Source organism: Condylura cristata, unplaced genomic scaffold (genome assembly GCF_000260355.1).
Source record: "Condylura cristata isolate star-nosed mole 26May11 unplaced genomic scaffold, ConCri1.0 scaffold00006, whole genome shotgun sequence".
NCBI lineage: Eukaryota > Metazoa > Chordata > Mammalia > Eulipotyphla > Talpidae > Condylura > Condylura cristata.
In genome coordinates, this window is record NW_004567107.1 from 47,157,502 (window position 1) to 47,179,098 (window position 21,597).

The 21,597-nt window shown below is 35.2% G+C and overlaps 1 pseudogene; it reads left to right on the forward strand.

Annotated features, from left to right (window-relative positions):
• The window catches only part of LOC101636811, a 74,889-nt pseudogene that overhangs the window by 6,831 nt on the left and 46,461 nt on the right, over positions 1-21,597 (forward strand).

The window sequence follows — 21,597 nt, forward strand, 5'->3', positions numbered from 1 at the left end:
CGCGAGCCGGGGTGGGAGGAGGGGAGACCCGGTCTCCACCTGGAGCGGCTCCGGGCGGGCCGGGCAGACCCCGCGACCCGAGCCCCGGGCGCATCCCAGGGCTCGGGGTGAGCGCCCGTGAGGGGACAGGAGGACGAGTCGGGCTCGGGCTACTCCGACCACTAACGCTGCGGAAGACTTGCCCAGGTGTGGATCCGCTCGCGCCTCTTCACGTGTTCACGCGCTTTCGGCTGTTTTACGGGTTTCTTTGGAGGGAAGCTGGCCTGGCCGTAGGGGCGAGAGGTGGTGGGTTTGATCGCGCGGGGACCTGAGATGTAATTTGCTATACAATCGATGCTTATGAAGAGCCCTCTTTAGCCTGGAGAGGGGATGGGGAGCAGAGGTTAAGCGACGCTTGGGAGGTTCTGCATCTCAGATGTTGGATGTAGTTTGCAGTTGGGGCTATTGAAAGTCTTGCCTGGGTTAAGGGTGAGGTAAGATTTGCTCAGGTGGCAGTTGAGAAGGGGAAACCTGCATATTTGTTGATGGAAAACAGCGTCGCTGGAGGAGGACACGCCGCGCGAGGACAGGGATGGGCATGGGGTGGGAAGGAAGTGGCGATGTCTTTTTCACCTGCTGAGTACCCCAAAGTGTAGTGGCTACTGCCCCATAATGGATGTACCAGACTCGGGAAACAAGGGAAGTGGAACTTAGACTGCCCCACCCCCGCCTCCAGTAGGGCTAGAAAAGGGGACGAGCCCAGGGCAAGGGTGTGCGGTGGAAGGAATCCAGCAGAAAGCTCTCTGTATATTTATAAATGACATTAATGACTGATCTGAGCATGCCGTTGTGGTAACAAATGCAGTCTTGCCAAAGAGAGAACATTGCTACTATGTGGACGCGTTTTCTTAAAAGTGAAAATAAATATCCTATTATAATATTGCAAGAGAACCTTCCAGGTACCCTCTGGTCAAAGGCGCTGTATGCACTGTGGAAAACAAACAAAAAACAGCAGCCTACTTTTCTTATATGTCCATGATCTAATAGCAGAAATGTCAATCTAGCCCAAAGAGAAATAAAGCTTAATCAATATAGGTGACATTTTCCCCAGGGTCCTTTCACCTTTTTCTTTTCATGCCTGCTTCATTGCTTGCCTTGTTCTTTGCTCTTCAAGTAGTGACCCTTCTTCTCAACCCCTTCTTTGCCAGGCTCCCTGCACAGGCTCCTTAAACCCACTGAGCTCACCCATCCAAAAAGGTTCACATAAGCATTAGCATTATCACTTAAAGCTGTTCTTAGAATTGATAGGATCTAAACCAAGAAGATCTGTACCATGTATGCAAGTGTGCGCTGTGTATATCTCTTAATTATGCAAAGCACCTGCCCACTTATGGTGGTGTCTGTGCAAGATGATGACTAACTCATTCTCTATCCCGCTCTTTCCTCTCCCTCCCTCCCTTTCACCCATCCTCCCTCTGCACAAATACACACCACTCACTCCTGTCTCTATTCCTTCCTGTCGGTGTTCAATAATGGTTTTACATGAACTTTGTGTTAGAAAGCCTCTGACTACCTAAAGCGTCTAGAAGCAGATTATAGGAGGGTTGCCGGTGCTCAGGCTGCTGCTATGTTTCCTGTCATCACTCACTCACATACACGGCTGTACTTAATGCCAAGTGGCAGCAGAAATGACTTCCTCTCGCGATCCGTAATAATATATTTGCCCTCCCCCGGAAACACATGTAATTAATAATAAAAGAAATAATGCATCATGAAACCATGGGAAGAGCAGATGGATGCTGATATGGTGGTGTTAGTCACCTTTTCTATAGTTGTTGCTGCAAAGACAATGGGACCACTTCTCCCTTTCTGCTGCTTCTGTTGGGTTAAGCAAAGCATTTGGCCCTTTTACTGTGTTCTCTTTTCCATCTTTCCCTTGACAATAGTTTGTGTATTTTAAATAAAGATTTCATTCTGCCAACCCGCAGGAAGCTTTTAACAAGATGCAGCTGAGCGTGTCGATATCTTATATCTTTTTACTGCTGTAGAGGGGTGTTCAGCAACTTGAAACTCATCACAACTTCAGCTTGAAGCTGGCATCTCACAGAGGCAGTGCTCCCTGGGGCTGATTTACTCTTCCTTCTAGACAATTATCCTTTGGTGCCCTGTGGAACAACACAGGCTACTTTATACAATGGAAGAGGGAGAGTCATACTCAACCCCACTCCCTGCTGCACCTTCATCTTACCCAACTTAATATCACCCTAAGTGTTAGCTGTGATTAGCTTATTGTAGTGGTTTTGTTTGTTTGTTTTGTGAATGCTTACTGTTGGGATATCTTTTCTCAGGATGATTGCACCACACCTGAAGAGTTGAGATAATCATGTTATTTAACTACCCATCTGCACCTCCTGTAAAATTTTGGTTATTCTTCCTTAAATAAAAAAATGGTTTGGATGGCCTCTTTAAGTCACTATTGTTTGTTTTCTTTTCAAAGCAACAATCATTTTAGAGGGATAATTTTCAGTGAATCATGTGTTTAAAACAGACGTAACGAATGCAAAGTATAAACAATTTAAAAAGGGGAAATGGAATAGGGCAACACAGCTTGGTCCTGAATAGTAGCCATCTAGCATAATTGCTTGTGCTGTTGCCTTCAATTTTCCATATGACTTTCTTTATCAAAGCTTTTAGTTAGCAGTGTTATATTTGGGTTTACAATTGATTTTAACAGCCTGCTGGCAATAAAAGGAATCTCCAAATTTACATTTGGATATTTGAGGGATTTGGGTCCTGTCTTTCTTGTCTCAGTAAAACAGGCAGCAATAGTAACTCTACAGAAATACAGCAATAACTTTGTATATGTTATCTAAATATATTATTAACAAGATGAGGAAACTTCCTAATTACATAGTACTCCATATTGCAGAACTGAAAAGAAATAGAAACCATGATAAGGAAGTTGGGAAGAGCAAATACCTGTTATCAAGGGGGAGAATGGGCAAAAGAAGTATTAAGTGAACACTTAATGGGTGGGCTTGATTTGTAAGTAATACTCTCTTACACACTGCCATCTTTGTTGCTTTGCCTCTCCTCTGCAAAAAATGTACATTTAATTGATTTAATCTTTCTTTCTTTTGTCTAAAGTTATGTTGATCGGCAGAAACTATAAGTAGAAAAAAATTAATATTGATAACAGTGGGAAAACCTGAAATCACTTAATGAGTCACACTTCTATTTATTTCATACAAGACAAGAATAATCCTCACTCTTCTGCTTTTACTTTGGGCAGTGGAAGCAGAATTTTAATTGACTAACTGGACTAACTGGGTTTAATTTAGTTACTTTGTTATAGATGCTTTGATACCAAGAGAACTACTTAGCAACCCTCATAAAATAATGGGAAAAAATGACTGCCGAATTTAAGGAGTCTTAATGAATGGAATTATATTTGTGATAATAGTGGGTTCAAGGTCGAAATGTTATTGCTCTGAAATCATAGGACTAATGCTAAATTACAAAAAATCTAAATGTTTTGGAAATATAGATGTTGATACAATTATATAGACTTCTTCTTTTCTTTTTTTTTTTATTATTATTATTTTCTATTCCTCAAGCAGTCCTGAATCCCCAGATCCTCCATTTGCCCTTCTTTGTGTCCTAGGGATGGATTTCTCCCAATTACTTCCATTTGGTTTCCCTTTTCCCCTGGCTACTGCTTGAGTATTCTCAGTGAGAGATCCTGGACACGGGAAATAAGAAAGAAAGGTGGGCTCTACTTGCCTCATTTGCCCTGTATCTGGGCATTATGTTTCTTTCTGACACTGTTGCATTGCTGTAAGAATATTGTCCTTTCTTATCATTACCCTCTGTAGCTCTAGTTCATGTTTAACACCAATATTATTGTCTTATCCATTGCATCTTCAGATTTCTACAATGGTCAGAACTCAGGATATTCAGTAGCCCTCATGGATCGCCTAAGAGCAGTTCCTCTGGAATGTATTCTTTACCTAAATTCACTTCAAAATCATTCCTAATTGCCTCCTATGTCTCTCCCATATATTCTCACTGATCTATTTTTTTTTTGTTATTTAAATCCAAAATATTTTAAGATAACAAGAAATATTTTATTCAATTTAGTTGTTTCAATAGTGAACTAATATATTGTCCAATGTGTAGACATGCCAAACATTACCATAAATCAAGCTGGAAATAACTTTAAAAATCTACAAGAAAATTGTGGATGCCATAACTAATTCTATAGCTAAATAATGACAGTGTTTAATATTTCCACAGAAATGTTACATTTCATGCATTAAATGAGTCAAACTCAACAACCCTTTAAAACTTTCTCAATTTTTTTTGCAAAGTAATAGTAGTGCATGCTTTGAAGCTTGCTATTTATTACTTCATGGAGCACTCCATGGTTTGTTAGACACTGTAAATCTCATTAATTTTAGAAAATTAAATAAGGAAATCTATACAGATCCATTCATTCATTAAAAGCAAGTAAATAAATAAATAAGGATAAAGAAAGGTGACATAAGTCAGTGATAACCCCTAAGTAGTTATATCATGCATTAGTATTGGGAAGAAGACACTTGGATGATGGATAAAATTAATGTTGTCTACAAAATCCTTTTACAAAAAATGACATACATAATCATATATTCCTTGATAAAGCAAAATGTAACTTGAGAGGAAATACAAATAGTTCCTACGGGATAGTGGCCTATTTTTGTAAATGTATAAAAAGACATCTAGTATCATGTATACAACTCTACTTAATAAAGGTATCATAAATTTGTTTCTTCTGAATTCAGAGAAATTTTGTATTTTCTTTTATAAATCAGACATGATGACTGACACCACATATTGCACACACTACTTCTCTGTTTTTGTTGTGTGTGTGTGAATTAGCAATACACAATAGAATTCTTAGATCTAGAAACCTTAGGAAACTGAGTGCAAAAAACAGAGGTTAATTGATTCATATTGGGCTTAAATATTAGAGATGAAATTTGTACTCAAGTAGTCTGTCTCCTGAGTCTCTTGTGTTCAATGGGTATTCTATGTCATGATCTTTTTCTCGACTGTGTGTGCCTTTCATTCTTAGATTCAAGTCTTTCTGAACACTAAGCTGAAACTGAAAATACTTCTTGCAAATATACAGAGGACATAGTGCAAAAAAAAATGCATTCTGTCAGAAAACTATTTACCATTTGAAAATACAACTTTTAATTTTATACCTCTAAGAATCATTTGATTTGCATATTATCATATAATTTTATCTAGTGACAGTTGTTTTATAAAAGGTTAAATTTATTATTTTTCTTGATAAATTATTTACAAGGATAGTCTATTAACACAGTTGATACATTTGTTAATTTCCCTTTTCATACAATTGTTTTTTTCTTTATTTATTTTCCATAACCAGGGGAACAAAAGTAATATAAAGCTATGGATGACAATTCTATATATTGCCTCTTTTTTATAATAAGAGGTCAACTTTCTGGAACCTTTATAAGATTTCCCCTATTTTAGTGAGGGACAATATGTTTTCCAAGTACTTATTTCTGACCTTTGGTTCATGTGCAATGATATTGTGGCAGGAAAAAAAGCATAGTAGCATTTATTTCTACCAAAGGTTTTATGTATATTTTCAACATTCAAAATTGTAAATTTTAAAAATAGAAGCAAAAAGAAGAAATGTAAGAGCCAAATCACATGGGTCTTTGATTTGTAGAATTCTGTATTTTTAGATGATTTAGAAACTCATCTCCTTTATATGGGAAGATTTTTAATATAAGTCAAAATAAATTTATATAAGTTTTAAAATTATTTTTCCATGTAATTATTATCCTCAAACAAGACCATCTGATCCAGTTTTACAGTCTTAAACCTTAGTATGCATGAAACGTTCATTTTTATATGACTAATGAAATGATATAAATTTTGCTATTTTCAGACAACATTCCTCAAAATTAAGAGAATAATTTAATCTAAAAACATTTTAACATTTTTAAACAAATTTTGATGAGACAATAAAGACTTGTACTTTTATAGGTGAACAAATGCAGCATGTTGATTTTCAATGCTAACTGAAATTTATATAATGCTACTATACAATGTTACATCTATTAAACAAAGATAAAAGAGAGGCCCTTCTGGAGGCCTAGGAATTAATCTCAGTGCTATCACCACAAAGGCCTGTGTTCAATCCCTGGGCAGGGAGCTAACCCCCTTATGCTGCAGCAGACCTCTCCTGTCTCACCCACTGCTCCACTGGAGTGTATTTTAGTAAATCTGCCTGCTGTGCTTCCAGCTTTGTCTTTGATGAATCCTCTCACCACCTCTACACCTCTAGCCTGCACCCCAGTTCTTCTACACAAAAATAAATGCATAAAACATTTTAAAAAGGACCAAAGAGAAATTACTTTTATACTAAATTGTCTCATAAAGCAGTCTTCTAGAAAAGGTGATAAAATGATCTATTTAAATGGAGTCATCCTTTCAAGTTATTTTTACTATTCTTGGTGTTAATCAGAATTTTCATCAGTGTTCATCTAAACCATAAAAATATCACTATAACAAAGATCATCTAATGGATGTGATTTTTCAATGCCTATTTATTATTCACAGAAACCTCTTCTGTCCCAGCCCTGTTTTTCACACACAGATATGCCTGCCTGTCCACACACATGTACTCAGCAGAGGTTACACTTGCTTAGCCATTACGATCCTACCCTAGTAGGATAACGCCTTTGTTTCTTAGGTGTTGTATGCAAAAATAGGATTAGTAGAAAGAAATCTTAGAATGAGAAGAATTTAACAATGATTTTAAGAAGCAAAATGGAAAAATAAGATTTAAGGCAGTTATAAAGTAAGACTCTCCCAAGCAACTATGAGATAGGGAAAAGTGGGAAAGAAGAGAAAACATTGTTTTATAAAAGGACCACTGAGGGACATGAATCAGGGTGTCCCAATAATGCTTTTGAAGGGCCCAGTGTTACTTGAGAGCATTTTTATTACATTTTTGTCTTCAGAGTTTTTATTTCTTTGACAGTCTAAAGCTCTTATACCACATCATTATAAGGCTGGAATGTTTTGGGGTCTATCTAGCACAAACATATAAACACAGAAATATTTTACAGTCTATAAATTGATTTTAAGCCTTAAATTATTTTAAAATATACCAGCATGTTTTTAATGTGGATCAAAATATAAATGCATTACTTAAATTAAAATTTTAATTAAATATCTTTTCAAATCTTAATGACAACCATACCATTTCTCCTTATGTGAAAATGTTTATACATTATGAATATTAGTAAAATGGTATCTAACATGTTTGCTATATTTTGACATTGAGTCCTTTGATAAAAACACTATTACTTATCTTCATTTTTATTTTCTAATGGATATGTAAAAAATATTATAGAAAGCACATTACTTTTGAAAAGTCAAATCAGAGGTTCTTAGATTTTTTTAACTTCCAGGTAACCTAATACTTAGAAAGTCCTTTGCAGGTCAATGATTGGACATACAGAACATACTCATCCAAATAAGAGATTCTAGCCATAATCTCTGCCTTTATTGCATTCCACTGTGCCAAAAACAGCTAGTATGGCTTGGAAGAAAAACAAGATAGTCCATCATTTAGTATGTTTGGACAAAACTGAATATACCTCAATGTAGTCGGAAGGAACTAATGAATTTTATTGAATCTAGCTAAAATTACTTTGTGAGTATCTATTGTATGCAAAGTAGGTGGTGTACATGTTTGTGTGTTGTGAGGGGCAATATGGCTCAATTTTGAATGCCCATAAACAAGCTTAATATTCAGAATCTGGGAGCACTTGATTAAATTTAAAAGGTTTAACATGCAAAATTTAATTAAATTCATCAGGCAGCCTTATAACCAACATTGTAATGCAGAATATTCAAAGAAATCTACATGTCTGCAAGATGTCTAGATATTTGGCCTGCCAAAATACTAGCAAAAATTGTCAATTAAATATTAAGAAAAATGTTTCAAAATCTCTGGAAATTTAATATAGTCACTATCAACTATCTAAAATTAAAATAAACTTATAGCCTATAAGCTGCATGGATGGAATTAAAGACACAGAAATGCACACACACACATATGTGTATATGTGTATATGTATAAATAAAAATAAAAAAATAAAAATAAATGTATATATGCGTGTGTGTATATATCTATATATATATGTGATATACAGATATTTATTTATGCCCTGGCCTGAACCCTGGGCAGCAGTCTCTATCCAGCAGCTCAGCACTGATATCATCTTTGCTACTTCAGAATATAACACAGTGTGAAGAAAAACAAGCAAAGGATATTTTTGAAGAAATACAGTAAAGCCTTCAGATTTCTAGATGTACAGAGAGGGGCATGAAGCCATGAAGAAAACTAGGAATTAGATGAAATAGAAAGTACCATTGATGAATGTTAAAGCCAGGGGACGAGATTTCTCTTTTTTGCAATATGTTGCTATAAGGGTTAATGAGCAATAAAACAAAGGACAATTATAGAATAATCCTCTTTAAAATGTTCAGATAGACTTGTATACAGATGTCCAGAGCAGACTTTTTCTAAATATGTGTCACACTGACATGTGGAGCCAAGGTCAACCAAGACACTGCAGGTCTGGAGAGAAACATGATTTTCTTAAAGGACGGGTATTACCCAGGTATAAGGTTTTATCCAGAAATAACTTTCTTTTTTTTTTTTTGTTTTTCCCCAGAGACACTTAAGACAAGGAAAATCATCCAGAGTTTCTGCTTTTGCCATATAAAGTTGCCATCTCCTTATCTTGTGAGACCTCATCCTCTCACCGTGACATCCCATTCATCAGTACAATGATAAAATTCTTCTGTCAGTCCCATTTACAGCCATATAAATTCTTCATATGTTTGTAATTTTTTTTTTTCATTTTGCCCTACTGATCTATCCAGTATTAATTTGTTGGCTATCTCAGCCCAAGAAGAACCAAGAAGGATAGAAGAATAAGGCCCCTGCTTTCTACACATCTGTGAGCCCAGACATCAAAGGACTGTTTTAAAGATAAGAAATCAAGTTTTCTAAATCTAGTGAGTAAAATGCGGATAATATTATTTCTTGAAACAATTTTTAAAACTAAACAGTAAATGGAATAAGATTTTAGATATTTTCATTATGATTTGCAAAATTAAGAATATATGGTACTTTTGACATAACAGTAAAAACAGAAAAGTAAAAGAGGTACAGACTATAAGTTAGTTTTCCGAGGAGGGAGACATAGAAAATAGATAAAAAATAAATTGTAAAGCGATATAACATGAAAGTTAACATCAGAATTAACAGAAGTAACAGAATTCATATAGTAGAATTAATATTAAGATTTCTGTTGAGTGGTGTGTGTGTGTGTGTGTGTGTATTCTTAGAAAATAGTTAAAGACAGATACAGGTTATTTCATAATGTTTGTGAAATGCAAAGATGCAAAAGTATTTACATATACACATACACTCACACATATATGTATATATATATATAACATACATATGTGCCTATGTCTGTGTATGTACGTATACACCAACTTATACTAATATCACCCATATATACATACACATACACACATGCATACACCAAGATATATGATATGTATGATATATGATATGTTTCTGCTTTCTAAAATATAATAATTTATTTCACTCCAGTAGTAAATGTTTTGAATATATATATATACATTTTTTTAAATGTATTTATTTATGCATACAGAACTGGGGTACATACCAGAGGTGCAGAGGCAGTGAAATGATCATCAAAGACAAAGTGGGGGCAGAACAGGCTGATCACCAGAGACAGAGTGGGGAGCAGTGGGCCGGTCAGGAGAGGTCTGCCACACCATGTGGATCACCTCCAGAACTGGGTATTGAACTCACACTAGAGTGTCTGTGGCTCACTTGGAGTGTTGTGTCCTCACCCGTTGCACCACCAGGAGAGTCCTTGAATATATAATTTTAAAATTTCTTTGACATATATTCATAGAATAGGAAATTGGTTTACGTTTTTTAAACATTCCCATTGGTTCCAGTAAAATCTATAGACAGAATTTACAGAAAAAGCTAAATCAAAGTTATTATTACATGCAAGCATTTATAATATTCTAAAGAATTTCATAATACTTTTCCTATTTTTTATCTTTTTTGCCTTTATATTTTAAAATTAAAATTTCATTTTTTTTAAGATTTATTTATTTGTGCATACAGAACTGGGGTACAGGCCAGAGGCTCAGGGGCGGTGAGAGGCTTCACCAGAGACAGAGTGGGGAGCAGAACAGGCAGATAAATGAAGTACACTGCTGAGGGGAGCAGCGGGCGGGTCAGGTGAGGTCTGCCGCCCATGTGGTCACCTCCGGGGCAGGTGGGAATGGAACTCAAGCGGAAGCATCTTTAGATTGTCAGTGCTGTGCTTTAACCTGCTGCGCCACCAGGGAGGGCCTAAAATTTCATCTTTTATAAAAAGCCATGCAAGTTTAATATTTGAAGAAAATGTTTGCATATTTTCTAAATATACCTGAATCTTCCTGTTACAATTAAATTCATAAAGTTTCACTTTCCACATTATGTCTCTCTTAACAGAGTTTCCATTGTTAAAAGGATAGGAGAATTGTACAAGAAATAAAATTGTTCAAGAATATATAAGTATGTGGTCTTTGACTGTTTTCACAGGCATATTGTTTTTGTAAGTTCAGTCAAATGATTCAGAATTGAGCTCCAGTAATAAACCTGAAAAAATCAAAAGATACCTTCATATCAAAGTCCATAGTCCAATAAATTTTTGGTTTAAGCAACTCAAAATGAAGAGAAAATTTAAAAGTAGAAAAATATAGCTTATAATGTCAATACATTAATGGTTGAACATTTTTAAATATATGTGTTTTAGCATCTTAATATTTAGTACTTTTTAATTTCACTAGTGTTTCATATTGTGAACGCTATTGATTTTGCAGAGTAACAATTTCATCATAGTTATAAAAACACATGGTATAGTTGACATGAACCACTCTACATTTTCAACTGAACTCTGTAATTTTAACACAGAATGAGAATTATGCAGAATTATAACCACAGTAAAAATACTTAAGGCATAGTGGTTCCATATATGTTTCCTTATTTAAAATGGAAATGTTGATGTAATAATTTTCATGATTATTTTCCCATCTTTTGGAGATTTCAATGGACTTTTCAAGCTCTCTTTCTAAAATAATTCTTCTTCATGGTTGAGGATTCCCAAGATAAGGAACTGACTTTTCCTATTACAAGTGCCAATTTCATAAGTGGTTTTAGTGGTTTGAACATTTGTCCAAGAGTGACAAGAGAGAAACCACCAATGTGTATCATATAGACCACCAAAGAGCCATCAGTCTCAAGTGGCTTTCAGTCACCATCAACCTCAGCATCTGATAATAGTTATGAAGTTTGCTTGCTGTTATTAGACTTTCTATTTCTGTCCAGTTTTACTGTCTCACACTTTAATGTCTACAAACAAATATCCAACACTAAAATAATGAACCAATATTTTAAGATTAAATGATGTCATCGAGTAGGTGCTACAAACACCATTATCAGGCAAATCTGAGTTTTATTGTTCTCTGTACATGAGATAGTAGAACATAAGAAAATAAGTCTCACTATTCTAGAAAGAATTCTAAGTAGAAACTTCAGTAAGAGAATGATTTCTCTCAACAGAAGTTAAGGAAGACAGTGTGCTGCAAAGCTCGTAGATGGACCCAGGAGCCCAATGCTTAGGTTTAAATCTTTGGTTTTTCCACATACCAGTGCAGAATAATTTGGTTTCAATGAATTGTTATCTCCTTCACTTTGCGTTGATATAAGTTGTTCTTTTCTGTAAAGTGGGGATATTAATAAATTTTATTCTGTTTCCTTCCCTATACTACTTATCATAATATCTCACTCAGTATTATTGTGACAAATATCATATATATAAAGCACTGGTAAGTAGTAAAAAGCCATTTGAGGGCCCTCCCTGGTGGTGCAGCGGGTTAAAGCACTGCACTGGGAATCTAAAGCCACTTCCGCAAGAGTTCGATTCCTGCCTGCCCCGGAGGTGACCACATGGCGTGGCAGACCTCTCCTGACCCGCCCGCTGCTCCCCTCAGCAGTGTACTTCGTCGATCTGCCTGTTCTGCTCCCCATTCTGTCTCTGGTGAATCCTCTCACCCTCCGCATCTCTGGCCTGTACCCCAGCTCTATATGAATAAATAAATAAATCTTTAAAAAAAAAAAACATTTGAGAGTTAACTCTCGCTATGACTAAGTGCTGGATAAATGGAGTAAACTATCTTTGCTTATATTTTATCATTTATTGCTACTCTGGTTTAAGTGTTCAAAGTAATTAAATGTTGGTATACCTGCCAAAACCACATCCCTGCTTGAAACTACTCCTTACCACAGCTAGTTCCCACTAATTATATATATATATATGACACCACCTTCCAGAAACCATAGTCAATTATGCCAGGAGGATAAAGATAATCCATGGAAAAGCAATATCCTCTTATTTCCTACAGGCTGTCTTTCGAGGATTTTTATAAAGAAATTCAGACAGCAGAGTATAATGGAAATATGTTCAGGAGGTCTGAAGTCATATGTAGATTTGGAGCAGGCAACCTATTCAGCCTCACATTAATATAGAGAATTGACCACAAAAGGGTCATTTGGGGAGAACATGAGAGGTGGGGAGAGAAAAGAGGCCATGAAGTTATCAAACAGTAGGTCGGAGTTCCTGACTTCTCTCTCTACCTCCAATTGAGCCTGTAATGAGACTGGTTAAAATTTGCCTCCTCTACTTGAATTCAAATAAAAAGAAATGTTCACCTTAATGAACTCGAACTTGCATGAGTGATTTCTATTTCTTCCAACTAAATGACTCCTGCCTCTAACAAATGTTTTAGTATTGCAAAACTATAAGCAAGTTCTGTTAAAAAAAAAAAAGTCACTAAATGATAAGTATAAACAATCTGTGGTGAGGACTGAGATGATTCCAGGCAATACAAAGCATCTGTGTGCTGAAAATTAACTTCAAGAATTAATTTCTCCCATGTTAGCAGTGAGTGTTTGTTTTTAATTTATTAATATGCATTAACATGGGTTTACATCACTGCATAGGATTCAGAGGAACAGGTTCAGTATCTCCTTGGATGAGCATCACCACATTCTACCCATCCCAAAACAAAGAGACGTATGGAAAAGAGTTAAAATAAAAAGAAATTAAAGTTTGCAAAAAGGAATATAAATGTTCAAAAGGAACATCCAAAAACAAGTAAATTCCCATAAAAACATGTTTGTGGATAAGTTGAAAACATTGAACCACTTTATTAGAGATTTGGAAATAAGATGAACCTAAGTAGAAATTTTAACAAGAGATTAGACTGTTTGATAGTGCTGAGGTAGAATCCCAGTTCTATCTTGGTCAAAGGATTTCATCCCCATATTCTAAACCTCCTTACCTTAAAATTGGAATAACAATGCTTACCACAAAGGATCTTTTCATAATTTAAGAATAATAGTTTTGTCATCAAAAAGACCTAGATTCCTATCCTATTTCATAATAAGGGATCAAAATTATTTTTTAGTCTTACAACAATTTTTATTATTAAATCCCACTTATAATGGTTATTAATAAAAAGAGGAATGGAAATCTAACTTCAATCATCAAAATTTTGTAAGGACACAGGAAGAAAATCCCCCACCTCTCTGGGCTCTTTGTGGGCTGCTCAACAAAGGAACTAACTTCAGAAAGACTACTGTGAGAGCACAGGGACCATGGTTATGGTGCACTGGTGGGATGGTGGTGGGAATTTTGGGGGGACTACCCATGACAGGGTAAACATACCCATGAAAGTAAACATTGTCCAAAAGGAACAATGGTTAAACTAAATAGAAATAGATTTTTAAAAAAAAATTTATTTACTTCTGCATACAAAACTGGGGTACAAGCCAGAAGCACAGGGGCGGTGAGAGGATTCACCAGAGACAGAGTGGGGAGTAGAACCGGCAAACTGATGACATACACTACTGAGGGGAGGGGGGAAAGGAGGGATCTGCCTGCCACCAGGTGGGTCACCTCCAGGCAGGGCTCGAATTCATGCTGAAGTGGCTTTAGCTTCTTAGTGTTGTGCTTTAACTCACTGTGCCACCAGGGAGTGCCCAGAAATAAATAATTTTTAAAATACATCAAGAAGAGGACACGTATGACAAAAAGACCAAAATTAATTATATGCATCTAGAGAATGTATATGGCTATAAATTCTAGAATAAATAACACAGGAGCCAGGAGGGGGTCTCACATGATTTGTGCTCTGTATTTTTGCCCTACCTTCACATAACTTTATCAGGCAAAGGAAGGTTATTTCTGGAGATAACCCTGACTTTGAATTATTGTCACTCTTTAAGGCAGCATTAAGTTCTCGTGAAGCCCACGGGGCCTACACTGACATTAGTTCAACATGTTAAGGTTACACATACTAGAAACAGCATACTTTGAAAGTCTTGGGTAAAGCCCATCTGGAGGAGACCTATTCCTTAATTAAGCAATAGAAATATTTCCCTAATATTTTATTGGAATTCATCATTAAATCATTTACAGTTACCTGGATACCAACTTGCTCTTCTTAATAACATGTGAGACACTGAGAACAACAGATCTTTGCAAGGTTATCGGCTCATGTTTTGTAAATACATATTTCTTGGTCCCCCATATCATTTATAGCATAACTTCTAAATAGTTATCATGTTCTCTCTACTCTGAGACATATTTTCTTTTACAAGTAAAATCTGAACTCCTTCAGGAATTCTAAATTTCTATAGCTCTGACCACCAGCTCTCTAAATTTCTGTTTCAGGAAAAACTTGTTTTCATCAATTTCATGCACACTTGCATGAACTTGTTACTGATAGTCAAAAGTTTTAAACAAAGTCATCTTCAGTTCTAATATACAGATTTAGACACATTATAGTTAAATATATATAATTTAAAATGAAATAGATGGAAGAATGCATGAAATATTTTAAGATAAATGGACCAGATGCTATTTTGGGATTGTATCAAGTATGAAAAGGGAAAGAAGTATAAGAAACCAGAAAACCCAGCAGAACAAGAGTCCAGTTGTGCTGGTTCTTGTTGACCCCATTTCTATGTGAATAATTTTGTTTTAAGCTGCTTCACCATAGAACAGCAAGAGAATCAAAATCCCTTTCTTTAGGTAAGGTAATATGCACATTTTTATTCACATGTATATATTCACATGTGTATACATATATTTATACCTGTATGAAGTAAATTTTTATAATTAAATGATTAAATCATTAAGTAAAATTAAGTATGAATAATTGAAGCAATAATTTATTTTGTTTAAAGATTTACTTATTTTTGCATACAGCGTTGGTATACAGACCTGAGGTGCTGTAGGGAGGGGGTGAGAGGATTTGCCAGCGACAGAGTGAAAAACAAAACAGGCACACTGACTGAAATGCACTGCAGAGGGAAGCAGTGGGCAAAACAGGAGAGGTTGCTGCACCATCTGAGTCACCACCCTGGCCTGGGATCTAACTAATGTTGTAGTGACTGCAATAGTTTCATAGTGCTGTGCTTTAACCCTTTGTGCCACTAGGGAAGGCCCAATTAAGTGAGAATTTAAATAAATAAATAGCTACATATACACAAAATTTTAAGAAGGAGGAACAATCCTGGTTACCAACTTGGTTCAACTAATGTTATGTTTACCCAGTTAATTTAAAGTCACTTACTAGATTTATGTCAGAGCAATTTCATGAACCTACATTAAGAACATAATAGAAAGACAGAAGTATTAACAGCAATTACCCTTTTGAAAAAAAGATAAATGAGTGTATGTTCTTTCTAAATAACATGGAAACAATTATTACTCAAACCTGCTAAATTATATATCTTGAATCATCACTTCATAATTTTTTAAAGCTAAAAATGAATTTTAAGAGTAAGTTGGTCAAGTCCTTTTTTCCATTATGAGAAAGCTGAATTCTGTAACAATGATAAAATTGCCTAAAAATCATTGTTCAATTATATTATTTTTTAAGTTGACTTAAAGGTTAGTATTTCTAGTTGCTTTAGTACTCAAATTGACTTCTCTCAACTTAAAATTACAATTTTTTTTAAGATTCATTTATTTATGCATACAGAACTGAGATACAGGCCAGGGGTGCAGGGGCGGTGATAGGATTCACCAGAGACAGAGTGGGGAGCAGAACAGGCCAACTGACAAAGTTCACTGCTGAGGGGAGCAGCAGGTATGTCAGGAAAGGTCTGCCACACCATGTGGGTTACCTCCGGGGTGGGGATCAAACTCATGCCAAAAGCGGCTTTAACTTCTTAGTGCTGTGCTTTAACCTCCTGCACCACCAGAGAGGGCCCTACAACTTTTTTTTTTTAAACTAACAGAATTTAGACATGAAACTGTAATTGGAATTATGTTATAGAAGTTTCATGGACTAAACCTTTATAGTAATAAACATTGGAATCTAAGAAAATAAAGTTTATAGCACATAGGAAATCTTTAGAACTCCTCATTAACATTTATAGGAAGGGAAATCTTGAGTAGCTTTATTTTTTTGTTTTTTTTTTATTTTTTAAAGAGTTATTTATTTATGCTCACAAAACTGGGGTATAGACCAGAGGTGCAGGGGAAGTGAGAGGATTCACCAGAGAGAGTGGGGAGCAGAACTGGCAAATTTACTGAAATACATTGCTGAGGGGAGCAGCGGTGAGACAGGAGAGGTCTGCCACGCGTGTGAGTCAGCTCCCTGGCCCAGGAAGGAATTTGCCAAGGGCTGCGGCCAGGTTGGTAGTGCTTTAACCCATTGCGCCACCATGACGGTCCCTTGAGTAGCTTCATAGTTAATAAATTCTTGTGTTTCTTCACCGAGCTATATTTTAAAATAACAGTCAGCATAGTTTCCTGTTGTATATTTTTAAAGATTATTTTAATTATATATATATGCCTGTATCAAATTATGATGAAAGATTTTTTATATCACCTTTTCTCTTGTTATGCCTTTGGGTCCATGAACTTGATGAAATGTGCAAAGTTCTTAACTTTATCTTACATACAAAGTAAGATTTTTGTCTTTGTCTTTTGTACGGTTCCCTGGGACACTAGAAGTGGGAAAGTTTTGTTTTGCTTTCATTAACACTGAAAACTAATCTAAGTAAGACTGAGAGAGCTTGGCAAATGAACTAGTGATTATTTCATATGGGAACAGCAAACAAAACACCAAATTCCCTGGATTTTTTTTTCTATAGATACTACACTGTACAGAAGAACAAGCAACCATCATCATACAACTGTACATTTTCCTTTCCTTACAGCATCTTCAAGCATATCTCCTATTTTCTCTATCCATAAGGAGACTTTAAAACCTAGTATATAAAACACAGCTGAGAATATGTGTACGTGACTGAAAGAAATACTCAGTTCAAGATAACCTTCAATGTCAAGTGTAAACATAAGAAGAGCAGTCCGTGACAGGAGAGAGATTAGAAGACATGAAAAACACTGGTTCATTTTGATACTGGGGAAATAGCTTTTCCAGCAGAGAGCAAAAACCCAACAAGCAGTAGCCACTCTGTGACAGTAAGTCATATTCTGGGTTCCATGTTTTGTTCATGAGAATTTTGTATAATGTGGCTTTCTTAGTTGTTTTGTCATTTTGGTTTTATTTTTTTGTCAATTTTTTTTTATCAATATAGATTCTAAGTTTTATTCATACCTTAGAAAGATTGTCCAACTCCTATATTAGAAAAAAGAAAGTTAAATTGTTTTCTTCTATGCTTTTAGAATTTTCTTTAGTCCCCATAGTGGAGTATTTTAATAGTGTGAAGTAAGAATCTAATTTTAAATTATCTCCTAGATAAATAACTAGATACCAAAACATCACTTGTAGAATTACCCGTTTCCTATCACTTTCAACAATTAAATTCCCATAGCAATATATATCTTTATCTAGATACACTAATAAATTCTAAAGGTTAATTTATAATTATTTACTGTACGTTTCAAATAAAGTTTGGATATCTGTTATGTGTTTTTCCTTCATGTTGTTTTTTCACATTTTTCTTGTCTACCCACCTATTTTTTTTTTCTCAGTTGAACATGGGAACCAACCTAACAATTCAATCAAACATATATTAAACTTATATTGTTTCAATTAATTTAAGGTACACTCACTAATATGGTTGAGACCCCAGTTACTCTGGTAATTTTGCATCCCTCTACAAAATTTTAGTTTCTATTATATAGATTTTGTTGGTTTCTTGTTAATTTGAACTCTAGGTATTTTGTAAATTTTTCTATTGCATAAATCACTTTGAAATGTATTTTTTAAAATTTTGTGTTACAAATTGTTGAACAATAAGGCGTTTCATATAGTGGTGCTAATTTAACAAATATAATGTTAGATTCAAAAAGTGTATAAACCATCACAAATTAAAAAATAATAACTTCATAAAATAAAAATAACATTTGGATATCATCTCTTCGTAAGCAGAACTAAAACTATTTTTTTTTTTTTTTTTTTTTTTTAAGATTTATTTATTTGTGCATACAGAACTGGGGTACAGGCCAGAGGCTCAGGGGCGGTGAGAGGCTTCACCAGAGACAGAGTGGGGAGCAGAACAGGCAGATCGACGAAGTACACTGCTGAGGGGAGCAGCGGGCGGGTCAGGAGAGGTCTGCCACGCCATGTGGTCACCTCCGGGGCAGGCGGGGATCGAACTCATGCGGAAGCGGCTTTAGATTCTCAGTGCTGTGCTTTAACCCGCTGCGCCACCAGGGAGGGCCAGAACTAAAACTATTTTTAATGAAAAACAAAATTAATTAAAATATTTAAATTAACTTCGCTTGTTTGGTTATTAGAGTCTGACCTTTCACATAATCTGAATGATCTAAATCAGTAGTTCTTATTTGTTTCATTTTAACTATCCTTAAGGAATGGTGAAAGTAAATTTTTTCCAAGGATTAAGACATTTTATAGCCTTTTATATATTGCAAATCTTTCATTTAATTAGCATATTTTAAAAAATTGCAATAGCTCTTCTGTGTACTATTGTAGATAGAACGATTAGAAGCAAACAAGAGTAATGCAAAATGAAAAATTTATACATCTTCCCACTAGCTCTTACTTAGTAAACAGTTGACAGAAGCCCAGGTTTATTTTAAGTGACTAAAAATATAAAGCAACGTTTTAAAGTGCCCTCCCATATTTGAGTCATACTGTACTCTTTTTTTATCAAGTGAAATGTGCCACTAACATTTTGATCGCTTAGACACTGGTCTTTGAAATATATGTGTGAAGCATTATATCTCTTATATACAACAATTCCTTTTACTTAACAAAGACTCATTTTCTTTTGTTTAAAAAGAAAGCAAAGCATAAATTCACTAGGGTACTCACAAGTGGGAAATATTTATTTTGAATTGTTACCAAAGGATAATTATTATTTCACATTTTACATTTAAAACCCTAATTTTGTGCATTTGGGAAATAACTTTTGAGAAACACAGCAGAATACCTAATGAATACCTTAGCATAAACATTGCACTTACCAGAACTGCTTCACATATAAAAATGCTGAAATAAGTGGCTGTGTGTATAAGCTTAAAGAACAATACTATGACTTGCCTAATACTTTATAGTTTGTGAAGCATATATATTAGGCTTTCATATTCAGCAGCTTCCTAGCTGGGTCTGGTTCTTAGCTGGGTCTGGTTCTGGCCAGTCTCTGGCAGACTTGGTGAAATGAACTAGTCACCTAAACTATCTATTAAGTGGCGGCAGTAGATTTCTCTGTTTCACAGGGATTTAGTGAAGATTAAATAGCAAAGTGCAAGAGAATATTCTTTTTATAAAATACTATGTAAATGTCAGTGATGATCATTTTATAAAATTCAAACAACTTATTTTTTTAAAAAATTAAACATTAAGCAAAAGCCACTGAAAACAGCTGTGTTTGCTTCTCAGCTGTCACAACCCCACATTTGTAAAATTAGATAAAATCAGAATGCAGTTTACCACTGGTGGATTGCTATATAAGGTAAGGAAAAATGATTTGTTCAGTAAATATTCAATGTGCCCTGCCTGCATCCAACTAGATTTTACTTAATGATACATTTTATAGTCATAGAGAAATGTAGGCTTTAAGTAGGATTTGAATCTAGTTTCCTGCTTTAACTTTTCTTTCATTTGCCTGATTCCATTTTATTTTGATTCCCTGTTCTTCTGCACATGTTTAAAGGAAATGATTTATTTTGTTTTATCTCATATAAGTAATTAATTTAATTTTATGTGCACTCACTAAAGTGATGTATATGGTAGTATATATAACTTATCTATTACATCCTTGATATTTTTTTTTTAAAGTATTTTGTACTTTTTTTTTTTTTTTAAAGATTTTATTTTATTTGTGCATACAGAACTGGGATACAGGTCAGAGATGTGGAGGGTGAGAGAATTCACCAGAGACAGAGTGGGGAGCAGAACAGGCAGATCAACGAAATACACTGCTGAGGGGAGCAGCGGGCGGGTCAGGAGAGGTCTGCCACGCCATGTGGTCACCTCTGGGGCAGGCGGGAATCGAACTCATGAGGAAGCGGCTTTAGATTCTCAGTGTTGTGCTTTAACCCACTGCGCCACCAGGGAGGGCCACATCCTTGATATTTTTAATCACTATTCCTATTACTGTTATTTAATGAGAGAGCTGAAGTTTGGTGAGTTCATATAATTTAATGGAAGTTCATAGATAATGATGTATCATAGAAATGGAAAACAGAGTAAAAAAAGGTAGGAAGAAGTGAGACATTCTAGAGCCAGAAACAAAAAAGAGGGTGTTTGGACTTTACTTCAACTAAGAAAGATAGTAAATTTTTAAACTATGTGAATATAATTTTCTATGAAAAGTTTTTTTTCCTCAATAATCATTCTAATACTCTTTGATGATCGAATAACGAACAAAGTAAAATATGTTAACATAAATTTTAGCATACTTAAAATATTCAGTCTATTTTAATAAAGCTTTCTTAGGGAACACATGGGAAAAGTTACAGCTTAAAACAAGATAATTCTGTTCCTAAATGCAAGTTTTAAAAGAAAAAATAGTTAGCAATGCTCTCAATAGTCAGACTGATAGATATATCATATGAATTACATTGCCACAAAACTTTTGGCTACCAGTCTTGTCTTTATAATCTGTTCAATAAAGTAGTTTTCATCACCATATGTGTTATATTTATTTCTTCCATGTGGTAGACAGAATAATGATCTCCCCAAATACATCTTTGCAAACCTTTCTTGGGATCATCCAGTGGACCTAATGTTAAGACAAGTGTCATTAAGAATGGGAGAAGAAATCAGAAAAGAGAATCATAGAAGTGCAATGTGAAAAAGCAAAGGCCCTATATTGCTAGCTTTAAAAATAAAGAATACTGGCCCTCCCTGGTGGCGCAACGGGTTAAAGCACTGCACTGAGAAGCTGAAGCCACTTCCGCATGAGTTCAA